This window comes from Protobothrops mucrosquamatus, unplaced genomic scaffold (assembly GCF_001527695.2).
Source record: "Protobothrops mucrosquamatus isolate PMUCROS unplaced genomic scaffold, P.Mucros_1.0 scaffold827, whole genome shotgun sequence".
In the NCBI taxonomy this organism is placed as follows: domain Eukaryota; kingdom Metazoa; phylum Chordata; class Lepidosauria; order Squamata; family Viperidae; genus Protobothrops; species Protobothrops mucrosquamatus.
Window position 1 is genome coordinate 289,494 of NW_015387087.1, and position 23,395 is coordinate 312,888.

The window sequence follows — 23,395 nt, forward strand, 5'->3', positions numbered from 1 at the left end:
ATATTGGAAAACGGAACGTTTACCCACTATAGAAGAATGGTCACTTAAAGTCTCGAACTTAGCGGAAATGGCCAAGATTTCTGCTTATGTGAAGGACTATTCACAAGAAAGATATATTTTGGTTTGGAGAAGATGGATAGATTATATTGAACGTAAATATGGGACCAAAAAATATCATTTGGTTTTTGAGTGAATTTTAGAGTATTATTGTTGTATAAAGGTTAGAATAGTTTACTTAGTACTATTTTTAGTTATTAAAGTGATGTTATTATTATTGTTTTTAATAACTGTATATTTGTTTAAAAGAGAGTTAAAGGAGGTTATAGATATGTTATTTTAATAGTTGATTAATGTTAGTTAGATTATGATTATTTTATTGTTAACCCTGTGAGGGGGGAGGGAGGGGGGAGTGGAAGGGTGGGTTGGGGAAGGGGGGATTTATATTGTAAAATTTTATAAAATTTTCAATTAAAAAAAAACCACACAACTGAATTTGCAACTTTTTAAAGCAACTGCCTCATTTCCCAGGATTCACATCTCCACATGCTACAAAGCAACTTTTGGAGGCTGAATTGGCAGAACAGCAGAGCCCTCTGAAAGATCTCCGGGGATTAGAAATGGAGCATTTAAAGCTGAAACTATTGCTTCTCAGCAAACTCAGTTCTCAGCATTTTTTCTTCTGGTGATTTAACCTCCATCTCTGATTGCCATTAACAGATATGAATGCGTTTTAACACCCTTTCTCAAGGGCCTATTACTGTATTTTTTTTTCTCATATTCTCTCCATTGTATCTGGAAAATGTTGTTTATGCCCAAGGACAAAACTCAACTGTTTTTCAGCTAAGCAAAACATCTACCTATTTATTGTCACTGCAAATGGAGCTTATCTTTGACACTCAGTCTAACAAAACATTAGAAACCCACATTTAACTGCTGCTGTTAAAGTGCAAGCTCTATCAGATTTAATTTAAGATTGACCGGTTTTTCTTCACCATACCTAAAAGCCTAGAAGACCTCATCCTTCATAGTTTAACGAAAGTCTTGTCCCCTTGTTCAAATATCTGAGCATGTTCATACTGTGTGTTTTGTGGCAGGTGCTCCCAAATATTTTATTCCAGTTTCCATGACAGCATGGTGGCAATTAATTTCACAAGGGAGTAATGATCTGTCAAAGTAAAAATTCAAACATATCAAAAAAAAAGTCACATGTCTGGATCCATGCTATTACTTTTTATTTCATCCCAACAGGAGAAGCCTTTGATGTGGTTTGCAGGAAGTTCTGGCCAGCTTCAATCCTCAGCATGTCCAGGGCTGAAAACAAATCTGCATGAAATCTTGCAAAGACACTTTCAGAAGTCCATTTTAAGACATCATCTTAGTTTCCTAAGAGAAGATTGATTGATTGACTTTCTGTTTAATGGATCCCAACATGCTGGATATTAGAAAAATACAAAATATCCCATACAACAGGGGTCTTCAAACTTGGCCCTTTTATGACTTGTGGACTTCAACTCCCAGAATTCCTCAGCCATTCCACAAGTCATAAAAGGTCCAGGTTTGAAGACCCCTGCCATACAACATTCCATCCTGTTGTGTCCTACAAATACAAAGTGGAAGGTGGGGGATATTCTGTAGCAAGGAAAGTACCTGGATGCAGATACTGATTTCAAAACTTCCATAATTTCACTTACTTGGGGCTCTGATTATACCCACCCTAGGAAGTTTCACCCAAATTTTCAATAAGAAAACCCTTCTTGTCCGACCCTCTGCTCAGAGAGAAAACCCTATACCATTTCAGACAAATGGTTGTCCAGTCTCTTCTTAAAAACTTCCCATGTTGGAGCATTCACCACTTCTGCAGGCAGGTTGTTCAACTGGTTAATTGTTCTAACTGTCAGGAAGTTTCTCCTTAGTTCTAGGTTGCTTCTCTCCTTGATTGGTTTCCATCCGTTGCTTCTTGTCCTGCCTTCAGGCGCTTTGGAGAATAGCCTGACTCCCTCTTCTTTGTGGCAGCCCCTGAGATACTGGAACACTGCTATCATGTCCCCCTTCATCCTTCTCTTCGTTAAACTAGACATACCCAATTCCAGCAACCGTTCCTCATATGTTTTAGCCTCCAGTCCCCTAATCATCTTTGTTGCTCTTCTCTGTACTCTTTCTAGAGTCTCAGCATCTTTTTTACATCGTGGTGACCAAAACTGGATGCAGTATTCCAAGTGTTGCCTTACTTTTTCTTTCTTCTAAAGCTCAAACGAGCAAAGAATCTAAGTTCTTTCTACTGAAAAGGGCAGATCCACCAGCGAATTGGTAGAGGTAACCTAAACTCCTCTTGGAAATGAGCAAGATTTTCTCATCTGCCATTGTCTGGGCTTTTTCTTTTTCTTCTTGCCAGCCTCAGAGGGGTGTCTCTTGAAGACGAAAACCCATTCTCCTCCCTCCCATTTTTTTCCCCACAGACGGTAGCAAGATAAATACAGTTGGAATTTGGCGCTGCAAGAAGACTAAGAAATATTGTGGTCTTCTTTTAGCCAGAACCTGTTTCTCTGATCCATCAATCGGGACTGTTGTGAGCCGGGAGGTGGAAACAGAGAGAAAAGGGCAGTTGGAAAATCAGAATGTGTGGAATGAATTTCAAGTGCTGGATAGCTATTCAACAAGTTTTGGGCATCCTGCGATTTGTTCTGGCATCACACAAAACCCTTCAGAGACAAAGAGAAGACTTTGTTAATTAGATCAAGGCCGTCTGCTTGCAGCAAGCCTGGATAATTTAGAAAACTCTTCCACATTTCTGGACAGATTTTTGTGTGCATCGTTTTTTGCCGTTTAGGTTTTGATTATATTCCTCTCACAGCAGGTATTTTGCAGAGACAATTTTCATTCAGGTCATTTCCATTTCATTCATACACATACACACACACACACCTTTCAATATTTCTTTGGGGCATTTCTAATTAAATATGACATTAGCTCTCATCAGTTCCGTGAAAATTCCAATTCTTTCCATTTGTTTGATAGCAGAACTGTTATCTTCAATTGAGGGCTTAAATAGTAGAAGGAGGAGATTGCCATACAAAGTTGATTCCCTTGGAATGTTTTTTTTTAAGCTGTCTTTTTTTTTAACGCAAGCCACGGATTATTATTATTTTATTATTATTCTGGACTATCCTGGGGAATTCAGCTGAAGAGTCGAAAATTAGGTGAGTGAGTCAAGACAAGTAGGTGAAACTACCTTTGCATTAATTTAAACACAGTGGTCATCATTTATTTCCCAAGTATTTAATATTTTCTCCTAACTGTGACATTAAAACTTACAGCTTGGTGAACATATTGGAAGGACTCTGAGGACCACAATCGGAGCTATGACCTTGGAATCTCATTTATTCCACTATCAATTTAAGGTTTTAAGAACATCTTCAGAGATGTAAAGCTTATATTTCATCAGAGAACAAGAAACAGCCATCTATAGGTTACAATCTCCCTTTTTACAACCCTATAATCCCTTAATTCGGGATAGACTCGGGGCAATTAGAGTTGAGCAATTTACTGGCTGGATGCCCTTCCTGATGCCTTGCGGAGTCCACAGCAATTTTTTTTTTATTTGTTCCCTAGGGGAGAAACATCTATAGGCTACAATGCTGTCCCCATTTTAGCACAATAGTCACAGCCACCAAAATCCTTTAGAAATCGAGATTATGTAAAGGACATAAATAATGGATATGATCAAAGTGTTTATTTTCTACTTATATCTATGTTTTTCTTGATAGATAATTCCTATGTTGTCTCAAGAACAACATGGGCTTCAAATAATAATTCCTTTGGGAGGCTTGCTCTGAAAGCTTTGTGGTAAAAGAGAAGGGATGTAGAGAATGAAGAAGATGACCTTGATGGAGGCAAGCAAGCTCAGTTGCCAAGGCAACAAGAGGTAAAACATTTTTTTAGGTCCAGAACTTCCAGATAGCATCCAGAACTGGCCTAGATAAACACTTCCCTAATTCGCTGGACTATTAGAAGGAGAAAGGGGTAACGCACAGTCAGACTTACAAGATTCTGTTTATTTAGACAATCTCAATAAGAGTAGTGTTGGCCTTCTTGTAGAGTTGATTTCATGACCTGGTCTACCTAATGGAGCTGATGAGGGGTAACTAGCAACTGTATTTGCCCAAGTAATGTTTAATTTTAAATGAAGGGGAGGGTAGAAATAAAGAGCAAAAGAAAAGGATTCATGGATGAATAGATATACAAATAGTTGAACAAACGTATATAAACATTTCCTTGGAAGAACAGCTTTTAATTTAAAATAATGAAAAATTATCTCTGAGAGTACTTGGACTAAACAGAAGTAATAGTCATGGGGGAGAATAAAATTTGTAATTTAATCCACCTCAGAGAAGTAATATATCAGTGACTCCAACAGAGGGGTTGAACCTTTGAGTGTTTGTTAATCTCTGAGTTTGATTGTTTGCATGCAGATGCTTCATTACCTAACTAACATCATTATGCTGGTCAGTATGGGGTTTGCTCCCTGTATATATACAGCAACTTTCCCTGCCAGTGTTGGTGGGGTGTGTGTGGTTTTCTCCTTGGTTAGGATACTGTTTTCAATACCCTTAGTTGGCATTGTTTTCAGCTTGATTGTTTGTCTGGTACCAATCCCTGCATATCTGGGAGCTGATTGCTTGAGAGGATGTGTCCAGGTCTTTGTGTTTCCTTCTTAGCTTTTTTAATTGACTCTTTTGAATGGGGTCTAAATATAGTTTATCTCTATGTGCCTGTTGATGGCCGATTTGTCTGAAATGTCAGACTTCCAGGAATTTCCAACATTTTTGGATTTACCTTAGTTGAGGATGCTCACAGTTTCCCAGTTGAAACTATGATTGAGTCTATCCATGTGTTGTGAGTTTAAGGAGTTTTTATAGTGTCTTCTGAGTGTTAGCTGATGTTCATGGATCTGCTCTACTAGTCTTCTGCCACTCTGTCCTACATAATGGCTGTTATAGTCCTTACACTGTATGTTGTAGATGACTGTTTAGTTGGGCTACTGGGTCTTCTGATTTAAGATGTTTCAAAGGGATTTCATTGGTTCATTTGATCCAAAACATGCCAACCTTATCTCACTACAGCCAACTCCAACCTTTTCTTATGGCAACTTTATCTCCCATTAGCAGAAGTTCTCCTCTCCTGTTAAAATAAAAAGCTGGAGTCAACGCTATTGAATATGTCTGTCTCCTTTCCTGAACAGATGCTTCCTTCATGGGATAATAATGAATACATATATTTCAATTATGGGAACACCTCCTTAGGTAGGAATTGCACACTGAAGTTATGAATGTACATCACAGTAAGGGAGTGACTAGAAGAATCATTTCTTGTAATTAAGCTTGGGATCTCCGGAATAAAATATTTTATTATTAACATAGGAAAATGTTGCAAAAATGCTCCTTCCAAGAGGAGTCTGAACAATCTTCCCTATTAATTGATTTTGCAAGCATTCTATTACTGCAGCGGGATGCTCAAAGCAAGCGTTTGATGGATACCCAGGCCAGATAGACTTGTCTGAGGAAGCTATCTTCCCGCAAATAAATTAATGGCACACTTCACTCCTGAAATTGAGATAGTATTACCAGGAAGGTTTGACCTTAAGAGAGAATTTCACTCTCATTCCACTCGCCTGATCTCTCCACCTCGTTGGTGAACTGCTTCCTTATCTGTCTTTGCAGATTGTGTCGAAGTTAAAAGGCCGTAACAAAGAACTGGGCAAGATAACTTTTCGACAAAGCTTAGGGATGCATGTTTTTTTTTTTTTTTTTTTTTAAATCTACATTATCCCAGAGATTTATAGCTAGATATGGAGGAGAAGCTTATTTGGTTCTACAACAATCTAGAGAATGGCAACAAAGATGACACAGGGACTTACGGACATGACCTATGAGGACAGGCTGAAAGAACTTGGGATGTTCCCACACAAGAAAAGCAGACCAAAGGGAGACGTGATATGAATATTGAGTTACCCCAAATGATGTCATAGGAAAGAGAATCAGGAACTCTCTTTTGTTGCCACAGAAACTAAGATCCAAAATAATGGTTTCAATTTGAGGTTACTGTCCAAATAAACAACAGGTAGAAGCGGGCTGTGAATGGTCTGAGGCATCCTTGTCCAGACTAAATTCATAGTTCTGAGTGTCTTTTTTCTCCCTTTCATTTGCTTTATTAAATTTTAAGGGCTTCCATAAACAAGCCTGTCCCAGTGCTAGGGCCCTTCGAAATAAATTCGTGTTTATATGCATGAGATATATTCTGTAATGCAAACTCATATCTTTACATTTGCCATGAGCAGCACAGCTTCAATGTCTTGTATAATATTGAGAAACATTGCTTGAAAACTTTTCTGCCAGCCTCCTTACGGTTATGTGACAAGTTAATTGTATGGAAATACTGTTTTGTGCCTGTTATTCATTCCTTCAATAGAACTGGCTCTGGCAAGAGCCAAGTTCTATTTGCTTTGTGGTAAATGAAATGAAATAAAGTGGTAAATGTGTTATTTCAGTGAAACCGTTAAAAATAATACCCCAAAGTGTGTGTCCGTGGGTGTATATGTGTGAATGTTTCCCAGGGTAAAGAGACTGAATGGACAACATCATCATCATGTATACCTAAAGGGGGAAAATTAATATCAAAGAGTTATTGCTCTCCATAATCTATTCTTAGCATTTTCGTAACTGAATAAGTTCAGAACAGAGGAAATTCCTGTGGACTGGATAAATAAATCTTTCTCATATTCATTTCCTTTTCCCATTGCAATTTTTTTCTATTTTGCTTAGATTTCAAAGTCTAAAACTTTGTCATCCTTATCCAGCAAAGTACTGGTCCTCCTCGCCTTACAAGAGTTCATTTAGTGACCAAGTTACAACAGCACTGAAAAAAAGTGACTTATGACCATTTTTCACAACTGTTGCAGCATCCCCGTGGTCATATGATCAAAATTCAGATGCTTGGCAACTGACTCATATTTATGATGGTCGCAATGTCCCTGGGGTCACATGATCCCCTTTTGCAACCTTGAGACAAGCAAAGTCAATGGGGAAACCAGATTCAGTTAACAATCGTGTTACTAACTTAACAACTGCAGTGATTCACTTAACAATTGTGGCAAGAAAGGTTGTAAAATGGGGCAAAACTTACAACAACTGTCTCACTTAGCAACAGAAATTTTGGGTTCAATTGTAGTTGTAAGTCAAGGACTACCTGTATTTCATATCTAAACACGAACATGTTGACTGTCAGGTGTAAAGGATCTGAATCAGACATAAGTTCTCATTCAGAAGATGTACCGCTTACACGAGAATCTAGACAACTAACGTATCAACACTAAATTGGTGCAGGGTCAACTGAATTCAAGAGAGGTTGGACTTAGACCATTTGTGGGAATGTAACGACTCTAGGCTGATGACTTACTTAACTCTATCCCTCAGCTCTGCCTGCTCTTCTCCCACATTGACCTACCTAGAGTTCCTCTTCATAAGATGAATCCAAGTGAAGCCCGTACTACCTGTTCAGCGTGTAATGTGAGGGATTCTGACACTGAGTTGGAATGGGTGAGTGGGGAATGAGAAAGGGAGGGAGGGAAGGAGGGAGAAGGAAGGAAGGAAGGAAGGAAGGAAGGAAGGAAGGAAGGAAGGAAGGAAGGAAGGAATTGTATTATGTGATGTTCAAAACCACATCCTTGGTTGGTTGGATTTAGAGGAGATTTTTGGGAGATGTGGTGTTTAAGAAGGAACATGGAGATGTTTCATTGCTCCAAAAGCAAAGATATAAACTGAAGAGTAAGATGTTGAAAGCCCTGCTTCCCCTGTGATTATTTATGTGTTTTTCTTAATATCTCCATCAATACAAATCTGGTTCCTGTCAAAAATAATAGAAGAAACCAACATTGGTCATATTACAAAGTAATACAACACTACAGTCAAGTGGATCAAATATTAAGTGCTGTAGGAAAGAGCGAGGTGGGAGACCTATTATCATTTTTACAAAATGTTTCTTGTTTCAGGGAACCATCTTTGTTTGTTTATTTATTTATTGCCAGAAATATAAATCAGACAAAGAGAATTATAGATTTACTGAGTGGAAAAAAATGGACTTCGTTGCAATTGGTTTTAGCATTATGGATGAATGTACCATGCCTTGAAATAGATTTAGTTTAGTCAGCCTAATGTTATGGTTACAGAAGATATTATGGCACATATTACTTCCAAGGTCAGGTCAAAAGCTTGCACCATCATGTCCTTGAAGGTTGCCTTATTTCCAAATGTGAGGTAGTAATTGTCAGGGGTGAAGAATAGGAACCATGCATTAAGTTCCAGTTAGATGATTTGTTGCTTGTGCTTATAACAAGAATCTAATCAACTAACAGGCAGCACTAAGTTGGCATTAGATAAGAGAGTCTGGACATTTGTGGGAATGTAATGACTCCAGACTGCTTCCTCTCTTGACTCCTCCTCCAGGCTCTGCCTCTTCTTCTCCTATAATAATGCAGTGTGTCATCAGCTCTTCAACTGAGGAACACTTTTTTTTAGGAAATTAACTAAAAACAAACAAGGCTCAAATCAGCCTCATATTGATATCATATCCCAGTTCTCAAAATTAGGAAAGACTTATCTATAGTTCAGTTTAATGTCCTGGAAGGGAAATACCAATAACACTTAAACTTATATACCGCTTCATAGTGTTTTACAGCCCTCTCAGCATATTGCCCCCAACAATCTGGGTCCTCATTTTACTGACCTCAAAAGGATGGAAGGCTGAGTCAGTTTTGAGCTGGTCAGAATCAAGCTCCTGGCAGTGGGCAGAGTTAGCCTGCAATACTGCATTCTAATCACTGCACCATCACTCTTATTTAAATATAGGAAAACCACATACAAAACCCAATACTACCCCTGTGATAGGGGTATCTTAGAAACCACAACTCATGTTCTGAACTACCAGTTCTTCAGGGATATTTGCCACCAGTTGATTTTCCCTCTTTTATTTAAATTTCCAGGCCATTCTGAAACTTTTATTTGATATAAGCAATTTTTAAAAAACATCTCTCAAAAAACAGCAAAGTTTTGCTACATTATGTGTAAGCTTCACCCACCAATGATTGCTAACAGTTCTTGTTAGAACATGGTTTTGTATTGACCATTTTACTGAATGTCAGTGACTGAAATAAAGTTCCTTTTTGATTATCAGCATTGCAAGGTGCTGAATAAAAAAAACTGAAAGCAGAAAGAAAGAAAATCACAGCTATTTGAGACTGCGAGAATCAAAGATCATGGTATGATCCACATTCTCTATGGTCAGAAATTTACGGCAGTCAAAGTTGGTCTCCAGTTGACTTGTCTCTTTGGTGAGCCTATGGATGGATGAGTGAGCCCCAGGCCAAAAGTCATTATGTTGCCCACTTTGCTATGTTGTCTTCTTCAGGGTGATTGATTATTATAGGATTGGCTATCTATAAATTAGCCACCACTGGATAGGACAGGGAATAATCATATTGCTTAGTAGTAGTAGTAGTAGTAGTTTATTGATTGATTAGTCTTGTGACCTTTTCAATAAAAAAAATAATACAGTATATAGTCTAATTTTGGAATAAGATAGATAGGAAGAAATAAAGTGATAAAATAGAAATGTGTTAATACAAAGAGACAGCACAGAAGATAAGCAATTGTGTCTGGAAGTAACCCTGTCCTGGATGCAGCTATATCTATATGTACAGCATTCAATCATATTCTATACTGTATATCTGTACATAACTAAGGGATTTTTTTCTTTAAAAAATCAATTTATTTAAAGCATTTGTATCTAGGCTTGCAGCAAGATTTATTTTTTATTTTTTTATTTCTTGCACTTGACTCAGAAGCACTGAGGTGCTTATGGATTGAAAGGATTAGCCGGGTGATTTCACCATTCCCCTGGGGATGCCCTGTGGGGGGCTCCTTTCATATCCCCCCAGCAGGAGCTGGAGTGAAGGATGAGAGCTCAACCCCACCCCACAGCAGCTCTTGGGTCTCAAATAAAGGCTTGGACACCTCCTGCCCAGCATTCCAACCACTTGAGCCACTGTGCTCCTTTAGGGAGACTATTGTATGCAAAAAGTTGGAAAGATTCGGTACTACCCACAATGGAGGAATGGTTGGTGAAGATTATGGAACTTGCTGAGATGACTAAGTCTACTTCTTTGACCAGAAAACAGGCAGCCTCTGCATTTATAGCTGATTGGAAACCTTATGGACCTTTTGTATCCCTAGACAGGCTAGATTCTAGAAATCTCTGCAGGCGTGAAGAATCAGAATCATACGTTAAGTTGCAATTAAGAAGATTGCTCAAGTCTATATACAAGAGTCTAGTCAACTAATGTTCAGTACTATATTGGCGCTGGATAAGAGTTTATGGAATTCATGAGGGGCTGGACTTGGACCATTTGTGGGAACGTAATGACTCTAGGCTAATGACTCACTTAACTCCACCCTCCATGCTCTGCCTGCTCTTCTCCTACAGGTAGCATCTTGTGCAAAAATAATTTCCTAAGTGAGAATCTAGCCATTGCCCTAGCAATAAAAACCAACTACAATGAAAGCATTTTTGGTGCATCCCTCTTTCAATGAATTCATACATAGACAATTCATCTCTCAACTGCATGTGAACTGCAACCTGTCACAAGAACCTGAACATGAAAGTGAAGAGAAGAAAGGACACAATTCTCCCTTTCCTAGTGAAAGATCTGTAAACAAAGAGAAGAAAATGAAAGGCCGGATTTTGATTTTATATCTGCCTACCTGTGAGGGTGGAAGGGAGAGAGAAATAACCCTCAGAAAAATACAGAAGTATAGGCTTCGCACAATCCTGCACCAACAACATTTCTGGGAGCTTCAGTTTTCTACTTCAGTTTTCTACTTCAAGTTCTGGTTTCTGGGAGATTGGGAAGAGAATTATCAAAGGGTTGTGGGCAGTGCCTAGTGCCACAAAGAATTGTTGAAAAAAAAAAGATTTCTGTTGCCTGGATTTGATGATGTGTCTTGTGATTGCCAGTCTCCTGTAGCAAATATGAGAAGAAGGAAGAGTGCTTGCATTTGCTCAAAGCTAGAGGAGATGGTGGATAAAACTGTCAAGTGCGATTTTGCTCAGATCCCCATATCTATGACCTTGAATTTGTTCTGAACTATTCATGAACCGGTTTTATTTTTATTTTTTAAAGGCATGGCTTTCCCTAAAAGAAACAGAAGCACCATTTTCTTAGCATACACAGATTTTTCTCCCTATTTTTCCTAATATATACATGCTTATTAATCAAGCAACTCAATGATTAATAATTAATATTAATCAACTCAATCAAAAATCAAAAGTTTTAAAGAAGAGACTGGACAGCCATTTGTCTGAAATGGTGTAGGGTTTCCTGCCTGAGCTGGGGGTTGGACTCGATGACCTCCAAGGTCTCTTCCAACTTTATTATTATTATAAAGCCCACAAAACTTTATTTATCATATCTATATAAATAAGTCTATATGTGACTCTAGCATCAACAACCATTCCTAAGATGCTTGGATACTTGCTAACTTTCTGAGGGTGCAATATTGGGTACTCTGGCATAGGAATTATATACTATTTGGGGCTTTATCAGTTCTAGATGTTAGTGCTGCTATTATTATTATTAATAACAATAACACTTTAAAGAATTTTTTTAAGATCCCAAATAAAAGGAAGAGGAATAATACACTACAAAAGAAAAATGGTCTTGACCCAATTCTTTGACAACATACAGAAGGGAACCAGGGAAACCAAGAACAATTAAATGAAGATAATGAGGAATAAATAATAAGGACAATTGATAATAAGAATGCAACTATTTTCCTTTCTTAAAAAAATTAGAAAAAGTTTTGTTGGATTTGCTATCACAGGGAAAGCTTGTTCTGGTGCAAAAGAATTTTAAGAGGCAGGCCTTTATGATGACAGAGATACGTTTTGCAAAACTTGTAAAACCCAAAGGGAACAGAAGTGTAACCCATATCTTGTGGAATTCTCATTAATGAGATGGTAGAGTTATTGATTTCTGGGATTTCAAATAAAATATGAGATACAGGCACCCACCATCCTGTGGACAGCCAAAGTAATAGGATTGTATTTTCTTAGTCAAGAGCAGAAAACAAAAGCAAAGACTATATCATGATAGTCTTAAGTTTTGAGTTCTTTTCTCAGATAGCCATAACAAGCATTTTTTTTTCTTTTCTCTTTTCCCCAGGAAGTCTTTTCTATTAATGACATTCAAAAAAATTAGATAAAATAATAAAGAAAGGGGGAGAAAGCTAAAAACAAAGAAACAGAAATGTACAGGACATAGGTATCAACATACAATAAACATTTCAATGAACATCTAAAGGTTGGATCATGGCAACTGAACCAAATTTTGTTAATCTGAGACATTTAGTTACTCATCCGAGCAACTTCATCAGTCAGAGCAAAATTAATTAGGCAGAATCAGAGAGCCGTAGGAATTTGCCAACTCTTTCCAAACCAATTTCAGGAGTTTCTCCCCAAAATGGCTTGTAATATGTCAATGAAGTGTCTCAAGGTTGATGAGGTTGCTTGGATAAGCAACGAAATGTCTCAGATTAAGAAAGTTTGGTCCAGTTGCCATCATCCAATCTTTAGACCACCTTTGACCTGGATGAATGAGTTTTTGTTGACACATTTCAATGAATAGAAGCCATAAGTCATTATAATCATCAGTAGCTAATCTGTACTTATACATCATTGGTTTTTAAATTGCCGGTAACATTACTTCTGCAGTCCACTGGGTATATGAGGCCATATGTTTACATTTCCAATGCAGAACAGATGATCTTTGAGTTGTAGGTAGAATACAAAACATCCACTTTCTTTGTCCAGATAACAACGTCTCTCTGATAGGAGTAAACCTCAAAAGAATAAGAATGTCTGAAAATATTGAAACTCAAAATTAAGTTAATGCATGTCATAACTTCTTTCCCCTAGAACTTGAATTCTAATTTCTTAAATCATCCGTTTCTGAACTATAGAGTATTTACACCAGAAATGAACCAGAATTCCACAGAAGACCATTTTTATTCATTCTAAAATTCTTCCTGTTCTCTGCATTTTTGCTCCATCTAAATAAGATGTCGCCTTTGCTTCCTCCAATGTGTCCAAAGAACTGTAAAGAAAGAACTATAAAACCATGCAAAAATTGTGGTTAGATTCCCAACCCCATTTCTTTGAGGTCTTTTCAGATTCCCAACTCTGGAGTTTCTTCTTCCTTCTGGGCATTTTTCTTGGTCTCCATGCTGTCTCCTTTAAAAAATAATAATAATGGATGGCTTACCTATTCACCACGGGTTCACTACACTGCCATTTAAAAGAATAATGTTCTTTAAAAGGTTAAGCCCACGAAGTTCTAAAATTATGGAACTGCTTTGAGGAAGCAGGCTGACCACTTGTGGCCCCCGCCAGAGGGGAAATGGGATGGGTTTCATTGCATTCAAATGTTCTTTGCTCTAGAAAAGTTTAAGAATTATGTTTAGCCCCGGTTAGTCCTTGTTGGTTAGTTTGTCTACTCAGAGTCTTTTAAGCCTGACAAAGTATCCTAAGCCTGGTCCAATTGTCACATGATTTATTTGATATAATAGTGTAAGCAGCACAAGAGACCAACGTTGTTTTCTGACAAATTATCCAGCCTTGGGCAAATATTGCTAGCCTGGGCCCATCACACATTAGTTGTGCCATATTTTAGAGCCTGTCTGGGTTCATTTCAGACCCTGCCTCCATTCACATGTTACTTTCCTTCTTAGATTTCATATGCAGAGACAAAGGCTGTTATTTTTTTCTTCCAAATGGATAATGATGTCTCCTTTNCTGGTCACGGCCGCCAACTGGTCATCCAGTGTCAGCCGCGAATCCAGGAGAACACCCAAGTTGCGGACCCGATCCGAGGGGGCCAAAGTTTCGCCCCCTATAGTCAGCGATGGAATCAGCTGGCTATGCCGAGGCGCCGGTAGCCACAGCCACTCGGTCTTGGACGGGTTGAGTCTGAGTTTGTTCCTCCCCATCCAGATAATCCCATCTCTTTATAATACGTTGAAGATTATTTGACTTGGTCCTATGCTGGCTATGCCACTTTTTCCTATATTCAAGTTGGTGCTGTCTTTAAATAATCCATTCTTTTTTATTTTTTTCCTTTCTTGATTTTATTACAGTTTAAAAAACAGTGTACAAAAATATATTAAAAAAATACAATCAAAATAAAACAAAATGGAGAGAAATGAACATTATAAACAAGCATGTCTCCTATATAATAATAATAATAATAATAATAATAATAATAATAATAATAATAATAATAATAATAATAATAATAATAATAAAGTTGGAAGGGACCTTGGAGGTCATCTAGTCCAACCCCCTGCTCAGGCAGGTAACCCTATACCATTTCGGACAAATGGCTGTCCAGTCTCTTCTTAAAAACTTCCAGTGTTGGAGCATTCACCCCTTCTGGAAGCAGGTTGTTTCATTGGTTAATTGTTCTAACTGTCAGGAAGTTTCTCCTTAGTTCTAGGTTGCTTCTCTCCTATCAAATAGTACATTTTATATAATTCCTTTTTTAACTGAAAAAAAGAAGGATAAGACTCCATTATAAAATATTATGAAATGTATGCCAAGGGAGACATATTGCATTGTATTTTTTTTGATTGGTAGGAAAGATTGCCTTTTCAAAAATGGATAAATGGCACATGTCCTTAATTTAATTCTTAATATCCAGAATAGTAATGCTTTTTCAATTTCTCAAAACTATATTCTTAGCAATTCTCCACACCTGATTGAGACAGAGCTCCTCAAAAATCAGTCAAATGCCACATTTTTTGGAATGTAATGCTACATATCTTTGACACCGAAAGATTTTCCCATAAATCTTATATATGCTAAAATGCTGTTCCAAAAAGATGTCAGTAACTCAGAAGATCAAAGTATATGAATCAATGGCTCCTCCATGTGAATGCTGACTCTACATAACTTGGAGCAGGCTGTAACAATACATCTTATTGAACTTTCTCCTCTGGATGGGTCTACCTCTTATAATTTCACTTCATTTCATTTCCTTTTTCTAAGTTTAAAGTAGGAAGACTATTATTTGCGCGGTTTTGTGTGCTGCCTGCATCCCACAGATGGGACTTCGCTTGTTTGTGTGGACCAGTTGCTGGCATGCCGTGGCCCAGTACCAGTCCACGGACCGGGGGTTGGGGACTTCTGGTCAAGGCAACCCAAAGGGGCTTTTCCAAAGGCAACTGACTTCCTTGGTTTTTCTTTTTTCTTGAAAATGTTTCGTTTCCACTACAAGAAGCTTCTTCCAAACTGAAGGAATTGCAGATGGCAGCTCTGTCACCGCCTGAGTCACAACTTGTGCTGTTAAGAGAGGACAAGAGTTAAAGCAGCACTAAAAGAAGAGAAGAGGAAGGAAGGAAGCTTAAGGACTAGAACAACCCAATGGGGTTCTGTGGGACTCAAGAAACATCTGATCTAAATAATAAAGACGGTGTTTGCGTTTTTCTATGAATATTCTCTGCCACTTGCTACTCACGCCCTGGTAATGACACCAAGTCTCAAGCTTGCTGGAAGACATAAAGCACCTCCAGCAAAAATTAAATCAAAAGGCACTAAAGGAGTGTGACGAAAAGCAGAATAATTCTTGGCACCAATTTCACTCTTGATGTTATTCCCCCTCCGCGGTGTTCTGCGAGTATTTTTATTGATTTAATTTCTTTGTTTAGTAATTTGATTTATCCTCCTCTCAATACTCAAGGCGATGCCAAGATTTTAAACATGTAAAAAATATTAAAATAACTGAAAACCTCAACAGTTCAACTCCATGAATTCCAATGATTGCTAAAACTAAAGCTAATATTAATTAGCCTTTGTATTCCTGGCAAAAGAAAAGCACCTGGGTAGAGTGTCTAAGAACTGAGAGAAAAAAGCTTAAACGCAGCTCCATAAGGAGAATATTCCAGAATATTCCAAGACCTGAGAAAAATGCAGGGAAGGATGTCTGCAAATTGTGGTTTAAAAAGTCAAGATGGTAGTGTGACAGTGCAATATAAGTTCTGCCTGTTTTATGGATGTTGCATGTGCCATCTTGACACACAAATAAAAAACAGACCAAGATCTGATCACATCACTGAGCTCTGTCATCATGACTTATTGGATGATTTTCTGCAGACATCCCTCTCTCTTGTTACTCTAAAAGATGAAAATCATCATCATCTTCTTCTTCTTCTTCTTCTTCTTCTCCTCCTCCTCCTCCTCCTCCTCCTCCTCCTCCTTCTTCTTCTTCTTCTTCTTCTTCTTCTTCTTCTTCTTCTTCTTCTTCTTCTTCTCCTTTTTCTCCTTCTCCTTCTTCTCTTTCTCTTTCTCCATTCTCCTTCCTCCTTTCCTCCTCCTCTTCCTCTTCCTCCTAGATCTTAACAGCAGAAAGATTTGCACTAGGAAAAGTGGTGCCTCCAATAGTCAAGCCTTAACTTCTTTAGAACTCTTTAGGTTAATACAAATCCTTTAAATGTTGCCCAGTAATAAACTGGTCACAAATGAAAACCTTTCCTAGGAGCTCTGTATCTTGCATCTTAGCAGGCTCCTCTTACCCTACTTTAGACTTTTAAAGGACAGCCCCAAGAAATGTATGTTGTATTAGTCAGGATCCAATATCATCAGAGCAGGAATAGCTATCGCCCAACTGGCTCAGCAAAGGGGAATCTTCCTGGCATTCTAGACACAACAGTACAAAAGCTCTCTTCACCCAGCCTCTGCATGCAAAATCCGTGGTGGCACTCCAAGACTGCAAATGTGCTGTTTCAGGGGGAATGAAATCCCACTCTAAACAAGCTGCACCTTGTCTGGATGTAATTTCAGCTTGTGCTTCCCCATTGAGTCCATGATCGATGGTAGCCAATGTTCTGTCATGCAACAGTTTCAGCAGCTTTTCTTCTGCTCCCCAATCCATCAATCGGGCATGATAGCATGTGATTTATGGCACGTATCGTTTTCAACCCAGCCCTGTACATCTTTTTAAGAGGCCAAAAGAACAGGTCCATTGGAAAAAAAAATATGTTGTCATTTCATGCGTTCGCTAACAAAAGGCTATTTGCATTATTTACACTTAGCTGAAGTCTCATCCATTATGGCTTTTGTTTCTGAAATGGCACTTTCATGTTCCAGCGTCGCTTGAAGAATTGACAGATGAAAACAGATGCACTTGTTCTGCATTAAGCCAAGTGGGGCGGGCAGAAGAGAACTTGCCAGCAAGTGAAACAGATGAATGGCTTCTGAAATGGAGAAAGAAGGCAGTTCATTACCAAAGACGGATTAAGGAAACAACTTCTTTCTTCTCATATCTGCTACTGCAATCCTTACTCGGGCTTGGTATTTGAGATCCTGGATACTGTACATTCTTGTCTATGGATATTCAACATTAGGCAGTCATAGAATGGATCCCACTTGATCAAAAGCATCATGAAAGAGACCTAAAACAAGATGGACCGACGATGTCAGCAAGTATTGCAGGCCCAACTGGCAAAAGAAAGCTCAAGGACCGTATTGGTTGAAAACATGAGGAAGAAGCCTTTGTTCTGCAGTGGATAGGCAATGGCTAAAATGATGAGGATGAGGATGACTCAACATTAGACAGCTGGGAGTATCGCTTCACTTGTGAAACCCACAACTGACTTTCCCAGATTCAGGTTTAACTCTCACTGGAGTCCTTGGTGCTCTCTGAGCTCAGTTATTTGCTTGCAGACATTTCATGAACCTACTAGGGGATATAATTAGTGCTGGTGAGTGTGGGGTTTTCTCTACCAAGTACTACCAAGGAGGAAACACTCCCACCAACACCAACAAGGCAATCCAAAGGTGTTAGAACTGAAGAAGCTTATGGGATGAGAAGTCAAACATTTTCAATAGAGCCCAGCCCATCTGCTGGTATGTCGGCTACGACCAGAAACATGTTCCAATAATGACTTATTTTTGGCCAACGACAAAGCCAAGAAGGTGGTTTCATTCTGGCAGTTTAAAATTTTATCTAGATATGGAAGGAGGAGGAGGAGGAGGAGGAGGAGGAGGAGGAGGAGGACGACGACGACGACGACGACGACGACGACGACAAAATCTCAGTATTTGGGAATCAGATCCATAGGACTGCCTGATCTTATAAATCAGGGATATAGCCTATTCTAGTTTTCCTTATATTATTTTCATCAACGGTGTCGAATCTTTTCTAAGCCTGCATCTCACAACTTCTCTTTCTTTAAATTGGATAAGAACTGATAAGAGAGACAGAAGAGAATTTTCAATGCATGACACTCGATAAACAGCCTGCTTTTCTCCAACGACTTCAAAGTGATAGTCATTAAATCCCCTCCTCCCATTTTCTCCAGGACATCCCTGTGAAGAAGGTTGGGTTGAAGGTCTTGCCTGGTTCAATGAGCTTGGGGGGAAAATAGTGTTGAACTTGATCTTGGTCCTTCAGGCGTTGCATCAGCGGATACAATTCATGCTCAAGGTGTGAACAGCATCACATCTAACTGAATTGTCGATAAAACTCAATTTTATTGAGAAGTGTCATTCAGTTCCGAGACACTTGGTCTCCTGAGAAGCCTGCAGACCTTTGCTGCAGAAATGCAGACTTTTAATGGGGCATTTAACGTGGCTTTGGATCACACATTAAAGTGTCTTAGAAACAAATTCAGCACCAGTTTTGGTTTTCTTGTCCTTATAAATGTATCTAAGATCCACGCTTTTGTTGTAAGGACAGATTCGGAATTAAAGTAATAACTCAGACAAAAAAAGAGCAAAAAATTAATTTATGGGAACGTCATTAAAGCATCCAACCCTAATCTCTTCGCCTTTTTTTCCTTTTTAGGAAAGAATGATGGTTCCATTTCAGCAGTTATGCTTTTCCATCCTTCACATCTTCTCGGTTTGAGCCATGAACAGGAATGATGAAAATAGAGCATCAAAGAATTGAGGCCTTTGAACTATGGTGCTGGAGAAGACTCCTGCGAGTCCCCTGGACTGCAAGGCGTTCAAACCGGTCAGTCCTAGAGGAGATCAACCCTGACTGCTCTTTAGAAGGCCAGATCCTGAAGTTGAAGCTCAAATACTTTGGCCACCTAATGAGAAGGAAGGACTCACTGAAAAAGAGCCTAATGCTGGGAAAGATTGAGGGCAAGAGAAGAAGGGGACGACAGAGAATGAGGTGGCTGGATGGAGTTACCGAAGCAGTAGGCATGAGCTTAAATGGACTCTAGAAGATGGTAAAGGACAGGAAGGCCTGGAGGAATGTTTTCCATGGGGTCGCGATGGGTCAGACATGACTTCGCAACTAACAACAACAAGAGAGTTTTGTTTTAATTTACTTGCTTCTTGTTTTCACAAAAGTAACAAATCTATCTGGCTCTTTCTTATCTTAGCCTTCAATTTATGTGGCTTACCATTTCCTACACCTCCTCTGTGCTTTGAAAAACATTGTGTGATAAGTATTGTGTGTGTACTTTGGTTCTGCACACTTATTTTAAACTCATTTAGGTACCTCTGAAATTATTCTAATGCCATTGGCAAACCCAAGTCTTGCTGCCAGTAACTTTTTTGTTTGTTTTTGCTGGTACACCACCCTCCCAGGCTGGGACAAAAATATCAACCATAGTCCTTGTTTAATAACCACAGTTGGAACCAGCAACTCAATCACTGAGGAAAGCAATCGTTAAATGAAACTGCAACTCGGCTGGTGATCTTACTTCAGCTTTCTTTGGCTTTACAAAGCTGTGAAGGTCATAAATACGAGGACTGATCACAAAGTTACTTTTTCATCACTGTGGTAACTGCAAATGGTCACTAAACCAGGCAGTTTCTAAAGAAGGTCTATAGATATTTTGACTTCATCCATCATCTATGATCATTCTCTCTCTCTCTCTCTCTCTCTCTCTCTCTCTCTCTCTCTCTCTCTCTCTCTCTCTCTCTCTCTCTCTCTCTCTTTCTCTCTCTCTCTCTCTCTTTCTCCCTTCTCTCTTCTCTCTCTTCTCTCTCTCTTCCCTGTCTCTCTTCTCTCTCTTTCTCTCTCTTCCATCTCTCTCTTCTCTCTCTGTCTCTTTCTCTCTCTCTCTTCCCTCTCTCTATCCCTTCTCTCTCTCTCACAGTCACACATACACACAGAAACACACACACACAGAAACAAAGTTCTTCCATGGCAAGAAGTCACCAACCAAAGAATGTTTGAAACTAGCCATGAATATGCATGAGGCTATCATTTTTCCCATCGATGATAAGCAAGGATGCCCTGCTGAGAACAGAAAATAGCTGGCTGCCCAGTTTGCTGTACGATCAATGTTCAAACACTGGGTTTAGAAAGTTCACCTTGTGGTGCTGCAGCCAATTGAGGGGGAGGGGGGGTACTCTAAACTAAAACAAGCCCCCCAGGAGAATTTTCAAAACCACTAAAACAAGATGTGTGATAAAATTAAAAGCAACATTTTCCTCATCAGAGTCTCCCTGCGTATGGCCGGGAAAAAAAGCTGATGGGGCCATGATCTACAGCCTCAGGCATTACAAAGGAAGAAGTAGATGTAAAAAGCGAAGGAAAGAAACCACATCGGGCGATTAAATAACAGTAGGGCAATTCTTTCATGGGAATCAACAAAGGATTACAAAGTAGAGAGCAGAGGCCTTTGAATTGAGCAGGGAGCTTGTTTGGAATTACTGATAAGCAAAAAGGAAGGGAGGGATGGATGGGGGGGGGGGAAATGGTACTGCTAAGGCTGCTGTGGAGGGAGCCTAGTTATTTTTAATACCGAGAGGAGGGAAGAGGAATTTTCCAGCCATTGTTGGGTTAGCAAAACTGCAAAAAGTTTCCTCCCACACAGACACACACACACACACACACACACACAGGGAATTTTGAATAGAACCAAAGGCAAATAAATAGCAATAGCACGTGAAGTATTAATACCACTTTACTTGGTAAGGCCACACTTGGAATCCTGCATCCAGTTTTGGTCACCACGATGTAAAAAAGATGCTGAGACTCTAGAAAGAGTACAGAGAAGAGCAACAAAGATGATCAGGGGACCGGAGGCCAAAGCATATAAGGAGCAGGAATTGGGAATGTTTAGTTTAATGAAGAGAAGGACGAGGGGGGAAATGATAGCAGTGTTCCCGTATCTCAGGGGCTGCCCCAAAGAAGAGGGAGTCAAGCTATTCTCCAAGGCACCTGAAGGCAGGACAAGAAGCAACGGATGGAAACTGATCAAGGAGAGAAGCAAACTAGAACTAAGGAGAAACTTCCTGACAGTTAGAACAATTAACCAGTGGAACAACCTGCCTCCAGAGGCGGTGAATGCTCCAACACTGGAAGTTTTTAAGAAGAGACTGGATAGCCATTTGTCCGAAATGGTGTAGGGTTTCCTGCCTGAGCAGGGGGTTGGACTCGATGACCTCCAAGGTCCCTTCCAACATTATTATTATTATTATTATTATTATTATTATTATTATTATTATTATTATTATTATTATTGTTGTTGTTGTTGTTGTTGTTGTTGTTGTTGTTGTTGTTGTTGTTGTTGTCAGGAATTAGGTATGGAGGACTAGGGGGGACATGAGAGCAGTGTTCCAATATTTGACAGTCTGCCACAAAGAAGAGGGGGGGTCAACCTATTTTCCAAAGCACTAGAAGGCAAGACAAGAAACTAATCAAGGAGAGAAGCAACCTAGAACTAAGGAGACATTTCCTAAGAGTGGGACCATTTAACCACTGGTAGAATGGCTTGCCTTTAGAAGATGTGGGTGCTTCATCACTGCAGGCTTTTAAGAAGAGACTGGACAGCCATTTGTTTGAAAGGGTATAGGTTCTCCTGCTTGAGCAGGGGGTTGGACTAGAAGACCTCCAAGATCCTTTCCATTTTTCTATTATTTTGCATTCTGTATGTTCTTAGATTTCTTGCCCCTCGATCTGCTCAGAGGTCCAATGGGCAGACATGGACCCAACGCTTTGAGGTCCAGAGATTCCACGTTAACGAATTAAAAAGTCTTCGTGGAACAGACGGGATTCTGGATTTTTGCCCACTGAAATGCTGAGGTTCCATCTCAGAGATGGAATAAAAAGGGAGGAGTGGAGAAAATCGACAGGCACAGATACAAATGTTTTGATCATGCTGTAGAATTGCCCATCACAACTGGTACCTATTGAAGGAATCCAGAGTTCAAATAGCACCAAGATCAGAAGGATCTTCACCTCATCTACCCAGCAGGAAAAAAGGAGGGGAAAAAAAAAAAAGCTTGTGGAAGTTAAAAAAAAAAAGAAAAAAGAAAAAAGAAAAGAAAAAAAGCAGCTCAAATAAATTGCAGGATTTGTTCTGTTATTGTCTTCTTCCTAATGAATTGCCATTTCAGGCCAACAATAGATGTTGGAATAACAAGCGCTCCCTCTTACAGTCTCCATCCTTATCCCTTCATTAAGTTTTACTGTCAAAAAGGATAGCAGTTCTAGCCCTGAAATCTGACCAGGAGAGACGCTTCATAAATCCCACCCACCCACCCTCCTTTTCCAGATGTCTGGCTTGCATGCTGGTTAAGAGGCCTGTCCTTGTAGAGAGACGTGCACTCGACATGCTGTTTTATCTCATCTGCAGAAGCTCTTTTTTTTTTTTCTTCTCACTCATGGCAGCTGAAACTTGGAGGAGCCCCTTCCAAGCCTGGCTCCCTTTTTGACTGCTGTGTGGATCAGGCCTGCTAACCTTTAATTGAAAGCCAGAGCTGCAGCTTCTCCTTTAGGATATAAGTGACAGCTTCATTCTGGTCCGAGCTGGCACTTGGAACTGTGTGCGGAGGCACTTGCTCGTTTACTCTCCAGCCGGAAAAAAAAAAAAAGAAATCCAGAAAGATGGAAAGGATGACAGCTCTGGTATCTCTCTTTTTTTTCGCTGGAAGGGGCAAAGGCACGTTTAAGCGCTGATGCCTTGTCAAGTCTAGACTTTGCCAAGGGGGTCATCAAACAACTTAGAAATAATAAAAGGGGAATTAAAACACAACGGCGATATCAACAGACTCTGAGAAACCTCACCTCGGGGGATCAGCAGTTTGTTTTCTGCACTCTGTTAAGAACAAGGCCCTGACAGAGAAAATGTGGACCTTTTCACAGAGTCAGGAGGAGAAAGGTAACAATGAATACTAGCTCTATCTTTACGTAAGGATGCGGTAATGCAATCTTAAATCTGAAAGTATTTCTCCCATCCTTTTCTTTTATTCTTCTGAAAACTACGGAAGGTTCCTTCTGAGATATTTTCCACGCTGTCTCTCCTTCTGTGGGCTGACATACCTT